Raw genomic sequence first — 9,264 nt, 5'->3', positions numbered from 1 at the left:
GTAAAAAGAAAAGAATTCTGTGAGGTCCTATCACGTGTGAGATTCCCACATGGATTTGCTTCCAACCCTGAAAGGAGAGTCAATGCAGATGGAAACAAGGTACAAGGGTTGAAAACTCATGACTGCCACATCCTACTTCAAAGGGTTTTACCTGTTATCCTTAGAGGATTGGACCGCCCTGACTTATACAGAGCAGTTGTAGAGTCGGGACAATTCTTCAGGGAACTTTGCAGTAGAAATATCAGGATAGATGCTTTGGAGCGTCTTAGAGACAAGATACCAACTATCCTATGCGACCTTGAGAAGATATATCCTCCAACCTTCTTTGATGTGCTGGTGCATTTGGTTGTTCATCTACCTGATGAGGCACTACTTAGAGGTCCAGTACAGTATGGCTGGATGTACCCTATTGAAAGGCGGCAAGGCACTTTCAAGGGCCATGTTAGGAATAGAGCTAGACCTGAGGGTTCCATTGCAGAGGCCTACATTGCTACACAAGCATCGACATTCTGCTGAAAATACATTAAAACGGCTTATCAGCTTAGCAAAGAGGTGGGTGAAGACAATCCCGGGCTCAATGTTTTTGATTATTCTGTTCGAGTTACAGGGGAGAGTCGACAAGAGGACAAACCTAAAGATTTGGACAAAATGGTTTGGTATGTGTTGAATAACTGTCCTGAGATACTACCTTATATCTACTAAGTGCTAAGTACTGCAGCTTATACATCGTAATCTACTAAACTTGCAGCACATTCTTATATATTTAGATGTTTGACGTGATCACTATGTTGTGCAACATCTACAAAAAGGACTTGCTGCCACAAAATCCAAGAAAGATTGACAAACTGGTTATGGCAGGATTTGCGAAATGGTTCAAGAGCCATGTAAGCTTTTGAATTGCACTGTCAGATTTTTTAATATATTGAGTACATAATATGATCAACTTGTCTATTTTCTAACCATAGGTTAAGAAGATGCGGGAGGATGGGCAGGCAGTTTATGATGCCCTTTACTCACTAGCAATGGGTTTATGATGGGCAGGCATTTTGTTGGAGATGTGCGCTACAACACCCTTGCATGCGACGAAGGCAGGAAGACACAAAACAGTGCCATAATGAGCACGGATACGTACGACAAAGAGACAACTGAAATGTATGCTAACATAACAGACATTGTTCAGTTGCAGTATATATCCTGTTTCGAGGATCATCGGTGTGTAGTTCTGTTGTGTTTTCGTTGGTATAACCTTTTTCCAGGATCGCAAAACCCAGAGCTGATGATTATTTCAAATCCATCAATGTCAAGGTGGCGCACCAGACCAACGATCCTTTTATTTTGGCAAATCAAGCAATACAGATATTTTTCATGGAAGACACATTTGCACGTAGCGATGACAGGAGAGTATTGCAAAGGTTTGAGCAGAGGAATTCGTTTAATGAAGTTGCACAACAAGATGATGCTTGCACTGCTCCTTATGTACAAGATAACACAGATGTTCCTAATATCTTTGAGGACCATCACGTCAATGACGCCGGCGAAAAGATTGTCTGTCGTGCTGTGGACATACAAGAGTTGATCAAGAAGAAGCCAGCGTTTGAGGACATTGAGGATGAAGAAGAAGATGACACTGTGGGAAATTACAATTCGGACTGATACACATGGCAAAGATGTTGACGCTGCTGCTGCGGATGATGATTAGATTGGTTTTGTCGTATTTGCCTGTCAGAAGACGTTTTTTTATCTACTATGTGAAATTGTGTTTGCTATGACAACTGAAACCTGATGAACGTGTTGTTTAGTATTTTGCTATGAGAACATCACTTGTTATGTATGCTGCTTTGTGTTAGTGATTGTGTGACGACTAAAACATGATGCCATTGTTGTTTAGTTGTACTCATATTTGGCTGTGAAACTTGTATTTGATGACATAGTTTGCTGTTGGACTGCAATTCGCTTGACGTCTTCGAATGGGAACAAAGCTGACCCGATAGGGCCTCTGCTAATTTATTTATTTATTACCAAAAGGGCATCTGCTATTTATTTATTCATTTGTAAGCAAAAGGGGATACCCATTGATTTCCGTTAATAGAAGTCATTAAATGTTCACAACACTACGCCCAGCTTGCTACACAGGTTTCATTCATTACTAGTTTCAGCGAAGTGCTCATGTCAGTGCTACATACACTGCAAATAAAGAGACAATCATCCTACAGACCACATCAATTTTGCCCATTATCTTCACAAGCTCTTTTATCTCCTCATTGCTGTCAAGGCCGTTCAGCAGTTGTTGCTTGGCCATGATCAGAGGAACTACATCTTTAACCTTCTGCTCTGCATCTTCCTCTTCTGACGTTCCTTTAGTTACTTATCCAACACCCCAACCTGCCGATATTAGGATTCCTCAGCTACCAAATAATTGGCGTAGGTGCATTCCCCCAAATCAGCAACTTCCTGAAAATACAAATCACACGAATCTTCCCTTTTCTGCACGAATCAAATTGGAAGATCATCAACCAAACTATTAAAGAATCAGCAACTGAAAGAGGTAGAACAACACTTAAACATAGTATTACACCATGATTCGGGCATTTGTAGAAGACTTGGCCAGGGTTGAGGATTGTGGTTGAGATGCGACGGATGACTCTGCATTATTTGTAGCAGTGGCACCACACCAACGGCGGTAGGTTGTGATGAGTAACCGGCTGCGATGCATGTGTTGGCAGGGGTGTGATGAGACCCACAGGCGATGGTACGGGTGGCGACTTGGAGAATATCTTGTTGTTGCCTGCTGAAGAGCAGGTGGACGAGCAGCCAGCGGACATGGTTGTTGCGGCTAGAGATTCTGATGCTAGGCAGAGTAAGTAGAGAAGAGGAGAAGCGAACGCTGGATATGTCAGTTTCATTACTTGCAGAGTAGCATAGCACCATATATAGTCATAGTCTAGGTTTGGATTCAAACCAGCTACAGGAGCACATCTCTCCTATTTCTAAAACTCAGCAACGTCTCTTTACTGGTACACTAGCTTGTTCTGTACTCCTTCTCTAGTATTTGATTTTCTTTATTTTTTTGCGTGGAAGGAAGGAAGACAAAATTGAGAGTTCCTGTGACTCGAACCCAAGACCTCTCGGTTGAAAACCAAGGGTGCTAGTCACTTATGTGGCGAACGTTTCCCTGGGAGGAGGACGGCAGATGAACGCATTTTCCTCGCAGTTTTAGTTGCGACGCAAGATCAAACAGTCGCAGTTTTGGGAATGTTATCAGGTGAACGAGCCCAGTTTTTCTTTTCTTCCTATATATAAAAAAGTATGCTACTTGGTGTCGGCTTAGTCAACAGATGATTGTGCCAACCTTGACCATTGGATTGACATTCAACGTCTGTCGTGTTTCCTCAGTCTCTTCTTCCTCCAGCCGCCAAAGCCAAACCAGCGTCGGTGGGACCGCCTGCTCCCGCCTCCCACGGCTGGTTGTGCTGTCGCACACACATCATGGCCACATGGCACCCTAAAACTCTGCACATCTTCCCCGGCTCCTGTTCGTTCCTGTCTAAGGCCTCACCATCATCCTCTGCCTTGGTTCGCTCGCCGCGGCGCCACCCTCCGGTGTTGTCAACATCGTCAACAACCGAGAGGAATAAGGAGATGAATGTACATGGTGAGGATGATAGTAGGGACCCAGCAGCGCACGCAGTAATTTTATTTTTTCGAGACGGAGAAGGGTATCAACTGGGTTGTGTGGGAGTTGTGGCCCATCTAGCCCAGGCTTTTATTTCATACTTTTAGCACATGACCAGCCCAGTTTGTTTTTTTCCTTTCTAAAAATGGCTAGCCAGCTATTTTGTTTTTTGCAGAATAACCAACATAGGCCTACTTGCTCTTCTACGCCCTGCTGGGCCGGAAATCTTTCAAGACGAGGAGGGATTCATTTTGCCCAGAAAATGGGCTATAAGTAATAAGAAATGGGCTATAAGTAATAATAAATGGGCTGCAAAATGAAAAAAATACATCAAACATGCAATTAGTTCCAAAATACTTTTTTCTTTCGGATTTTGATATTTTAAATTTCATTGTTTTTGTGCGGGTAAAATTTCATTGAATTTAAGTTAAGGTATATTTAGTTTTAAAATTAATTTGAATCTGGCTAGAAATTTTGGGTTATATGTTGTTTGGGATACATTTGGAGGTTGACTTGTGGGTCTACTAGGTTGACGTGTACGAAAGGCTTTGTCAACTTACTCCACAAATGATTCTACCAACAGTGACCATTGGATGTTAATCCAGTGGTCGTGCTGCTTCTTCAATATCTGATCTTCTTGCTCCAGCCGTCCAAACTAGCGCCGATGGGACTGCCTGCTCCCGCCTCCCGTGGTCGGCTGTGATGCCGCACAGGCCGCACCGCCCCACCCTAATCAATTGCTGTCCAGGCCATTCCTCTACTCACCCACACCTCGTGTTATTTTCCGGCGATGGTAGCCAGACTAGTAAACCCTTGTACTCCCCACTGCATGGGCAACCACTGCTGAGTCTTCCCCGGCTTCGTGTCGTTCCCTTCCTAGGCCTCGCTGTCGTCCACCGCCATGGTGCTGTCAGCGTGGCCTGGTCAACATGGACAACGAACGACATCCATCGGACATGGACTGTACGTGGAGAGGCTGACAGTTGGGTCCACGACCGCATACAAGGAAATGCCTCCTTATTACGCGCAAAATAATGATTCCTCCACCTGACATCTGGGACCCATCAGAAGGGCCTCTGTTTATCATGAAAAAAACATTCCCCACACTGACAGGTCAGAACCACCAGCTATATCTTCGCACGCAAGGAAGTGCCTCCTTATTACGCACAAAAAATTGAATACCCCCTGCTAGCTAGAACCCAGCATAGTGGGAGGCTGACTTGTGGGCCTACTAAGTTGACGGGGACAGAGGGCTTTGTCAACTTAGTCAATATGAATGATTCTAGCTCTGGTTACCGTACGATGTTCATCCAATGGTCGTAGTGCTTCTTCAACCTCTGGTCTTCTTGCTCCAGTCGCCCAAACCAGCACCGGCCGTGCCACGTGCTCCTGCCTCCCATGGCCGGTTGTGATGCCGCGGAGGCCTCACCGCCCCCTACTACTCCCACCGCTAGCTAGGCCATCCCTCTACTCACCCACACCCCTATTATTCTGCGGCGACGGCAGCCTCACACCACAGCCGAACCAGTGAACCCTCGTACTCCTCTCTACATGGGAATCCACTGCCATGTCTTCCCCGGCTCCGTGTAGTCCCCTTCCTAGGCCTCACCGTCGTCCACCGCCTTGGTGCTCTTGGCGCGGCGTGGTCAATGTGGTCAACGACCGACTTCCATCAAAAGAGTACTGTACATGGAGAGGCTGACAGCTGGGTCCACGGCCGCAGCAAGGAAGTGCCTCCTTATTATGCGGAAAATAATGATTCCTCCACCTGACAGCAGAGATCCACCGGATGGGCCACTGTATTTCGTGAAAAAACATTTTCCCCCTAACTGTTGGGACCTACCAGCTACATCTTTGCACGCAAGGAAGTGCGTCCATATTATGGGCAAACAAAATGATTCGCCCCCTAATGCTGGGGCCCACCAGCAACATCTTCGCATGCAGGGAAGTGCCTGATAGTCGGGACCCACCTGGTCAAAGCATACATAGCATTGTCATTCTGGTCACGAACGTGTACGTACATACTAGTCGATGTAGAGGCGCGCATGTGTCGTAGTAGAGGCGCACACGTAGCATGTACATGTACGTACAGCGGCCAAGGTGCAAGAAAGAAAATACGGCCACATACGTACATGCGGGTGGGGTCTCGAATGCCTACTCGCGCATATGTATGGCTAGGGCTCGTGTACATGGCTGGGTCGAAACGGAGAAACTGCATCGTCGTCGTGTTCATGGGGAGCCAACCGGCTCGGCCAGAACGGAATGTGTCGTCGTGTTCATCGGGAGGGCTTGGACGGAATAACCGATGGAAACGAGGCCTGGCGTACCACAGAACGGAGGAAACGGCCTTGTGTTCGACCGGCCATGGTCGAAACAGGATCCTGTTCATCGGGAGGGGTCAGGCATACCGCAAAACGGAGGAAATGTACTTCTGTTGGACCTCCTACGGTCGAAATGGGGTCCTGTTGATCGGGAGGGGTGTGGCATACCGCAAAACGGAGGAAACGGACTTGTGTTGGAGCGCTACGGTCGAAACGGGGGTCCTATTCATCGGGAGGGGTGTGGCGTACTGCAAAATAGGACTCCACGGGATACTGTTCATCTCCACCGTCGACCTCCTCCAGCCTCCACGGGCTACTTTTCACCCACCGTCAACCTCCTCCAGCCTCCACCTGCGACTGTTCATCCATGGGGTCCGGTTCATCCAGCCTCCATCGTGCGCTCCTCCATCGGCTACTGTTCAACCAGCCCTCTCCACGGGGTCCTGTTCAACCACCCCTCCACAGGCTACTATTCATCTAGCCCTCCACCAGCTACTGTTCAACCAGCCCTCCACTGGCTATTGTTCAACCTTCCCTCCACGGGGTCCTGTTCATCCACGCCCAACCGGCTCGATCGATCGGGGTCCTGTTCATCCAGCAGCAACACCACAGGGTCCTGTTCATCCAACCCCCACCGGGAACTGTTCATCCAAACGCCCCAACAACGCTCACTGTTCATCCAGAGGCAGCATCGATCGGCTTCAGTTAGCAGCAGTAGCAAAGGAATCGCTCGATCGCTCGGGTTCAGTAACGCGTAGCCTGCAGTGCAATCGCTCGGGTTCAGTAGGCGAACGCCTTGCTCGGGTTCAGTCAGAGCCCAACGCCTCGCACCCACGCGCGTACGTGTATGAGAGAAACGCGCATCGCTCGGCCCCTGACCACCCGCTGTAACCGGGAACTCCCTGATATTTTCCTCGCCCTCGCTTCTACCATAGTTTTTTCCATCATGCATGGCCCAAAGAATGTCATGCAGCTGCGTCTTCGGCCCGCCCAGGACGAAAAGCCCATTTTCTATCATGATTTTTTGTCATATAAGTAGGAGCCCACCACATCTATGAAGATACCGGGTTTTGTCACAATTATCATCATAGAAGTGTCATAAGTATGACAGAAAAAAATTGTTCGGCCCAAAATGTCACGGATGTGTCTTTTTTGTAGTGTCTCCTGCAGGTCTTGGCTCCAACAATTCTTATTATGTATATAAAAAATCCTTGCAAAGTTTTGTTCCATTCCGAGAACTTTTATCTCTGCACAAAAATAACACCATGATAGTTCTACTGAAAACAGTGTCAGTCCGGGGTTAGTTTCATTCAAATGATGCAAATTAGAGTCCAAAACAAGAGGAAAAGCGCGAGAAAAAGTCAATACATTGGAGACGTATCAGAGAGCAACCACCACACCGTTTTGGATGACCTCCTCGACACAGAACATCCTTGGAGATCCCCGCGGGAGGTGGTGGTAGCCGGATGCGAGGAAGAACTCAGTGAAGTTCCTTGCGGTCCTCCACCTTGATATCGCCCACACACATAGTGTGCGCTTAACGTACACGCCATGAGGGTAGAGCCTCTCCGGCACGGTGGGTGGGAAACGGTAGGTTGGTCCGGTGTACTGCATGGCTGAGGGATGTGCTAGAAGAAGGAGAAGGGGTCGAAGAGCAAGAAGGGCCGATGGCAGAGAGGATGGGAGATGGATGAGGGATGGCAGAGGCGGAGGATGGCTTAAATAGCCATAGTGCTACGTGTTATTTGGTCATGGCAATAACAGGTTCAAATGTGAAGTAGCCCGTTTTCAAACCCATCGCAGCATTGGGAGTGTACATGCATGGGAAACGGTGGTTTGAAAAGAAGAAGAAAAAGAAGCTAATTGCATGCATGGGAATCTGTGGTCATATATATTAGGGATCCCTATATATTATATGAACAAAAAGAGACAATTTTTGAATAGTTTGTGGCCATTTTACATGATAAAAATAAATTTGGCCGTTATAAATTTGGTCATTTTGCATTTGTTTAGAACAAAAAGAACTAAATTTTCTACGCAATGTCAATTGTTGTGTAATTTGAAACGATGCAAAAAAACAGAGCCAGCAAGTTCACAAAAAACAGAGCAAACGGCGCAAAAAAACGACGCAATTCAACGGCCCAACCAGAGCTTGGTTTCCTTTTGGGCCCAATAACAATGTGTTTTTTTGGCGGAGTCAGTGGTGGGAGAGCAGTCGAGCACAACCAATAGGATCGCCTATCGCGGATCGCCCCACGATCCAATGATGCGAAGCCGTCCTTGTGATCCAAAAGCGCGGAGCCTGCATGCAGCCTGCCCACTGAATTCCTTCTAGAAGACCACATCTGAGGGTTGTAGCTTGGTGCCAGGGTATGATCGGACGGCTGACGTTCGGAGCTAGAGTTAGGCGAAACCCCGCGGGGTTTAGAGGGGGTTTGAGCTGGTCAACGGGGTTTCGAAGGCTTTTACTGAGCATAACTAATTTAAAAAAATAGAAAAATATGAAACCTTCGATGTTCATCATTTTATAAGACACACTAACGAGGAAAAATACTAAACTTGGTCTATGGTCATTTTCATGAAAAAACCCTAGCTGGCACGATCGAGGTCAAATGAGCACCATTAATTATTATTTTTAAACATGCGCACAATGTTGTCTTATGTGACATGTTACCAACCAAAAATCGTAAACTTGGTCTATGGTCATTTTCATGAGAAAACCTTGACACATATGAGCTATCACGTACATGATTTCATAGAGTTCAAGGAGAGGAGGTAGGGTTACCTTCTATTCTTGAAAAAAATAAAAAAATAAAAAAAATCACCAAAGCTTCATTTCAAAGTGAATAAGAAGGATCTGAACTTAGTTTTCCATTTTCATGTTTTAAACGTGTTTTAATAGTTTTTATATTAAAACATATTTTTTCAAAAGAAAATGTAAAAATGTGAAGATTGATTCAAAAAAAGTGAGAATTCGAATCTACACTATGGAAAGTGAATAGGTGTTAATAAAAAACATTTGGCTCATTTAGAGTAGGTCCAAAAAAACTTGATTACAAATGGGTTGTTTACCCTAGCCTGGGAGCTCATTTGGAGCACATTTCTCAAATTCAAATTTATTTGACCTCCTCTAAATCACCTCAAATTTTGCACACATGATCTCCTACACAAACATAGATAGTTTGCCAAGGTTTTATTTGTTTTTGCATTTTCTTGAATTTATACTGTCAAGTCGAATGTCAGTTCAAAACATCAGATAATGAAACATGC

This window comes from Triticum aestivum, chromosome 1B (assembly GCF_018294505.1).
Source record: "Triticum aestivum cultivar Chinese Spring chromosome 1B, IWGSC CS RefSeq v2.1, whole genome shotgun sequence".
Lineage (NCBI taxonomy): Eukaryota > Viridiplantae > Streptophyta > Magnoliopsida > Poales > Poaceae > Triticum > Triticum aestivum.
Note: the sequence above shows the minus strand (reverse complement) of the source record.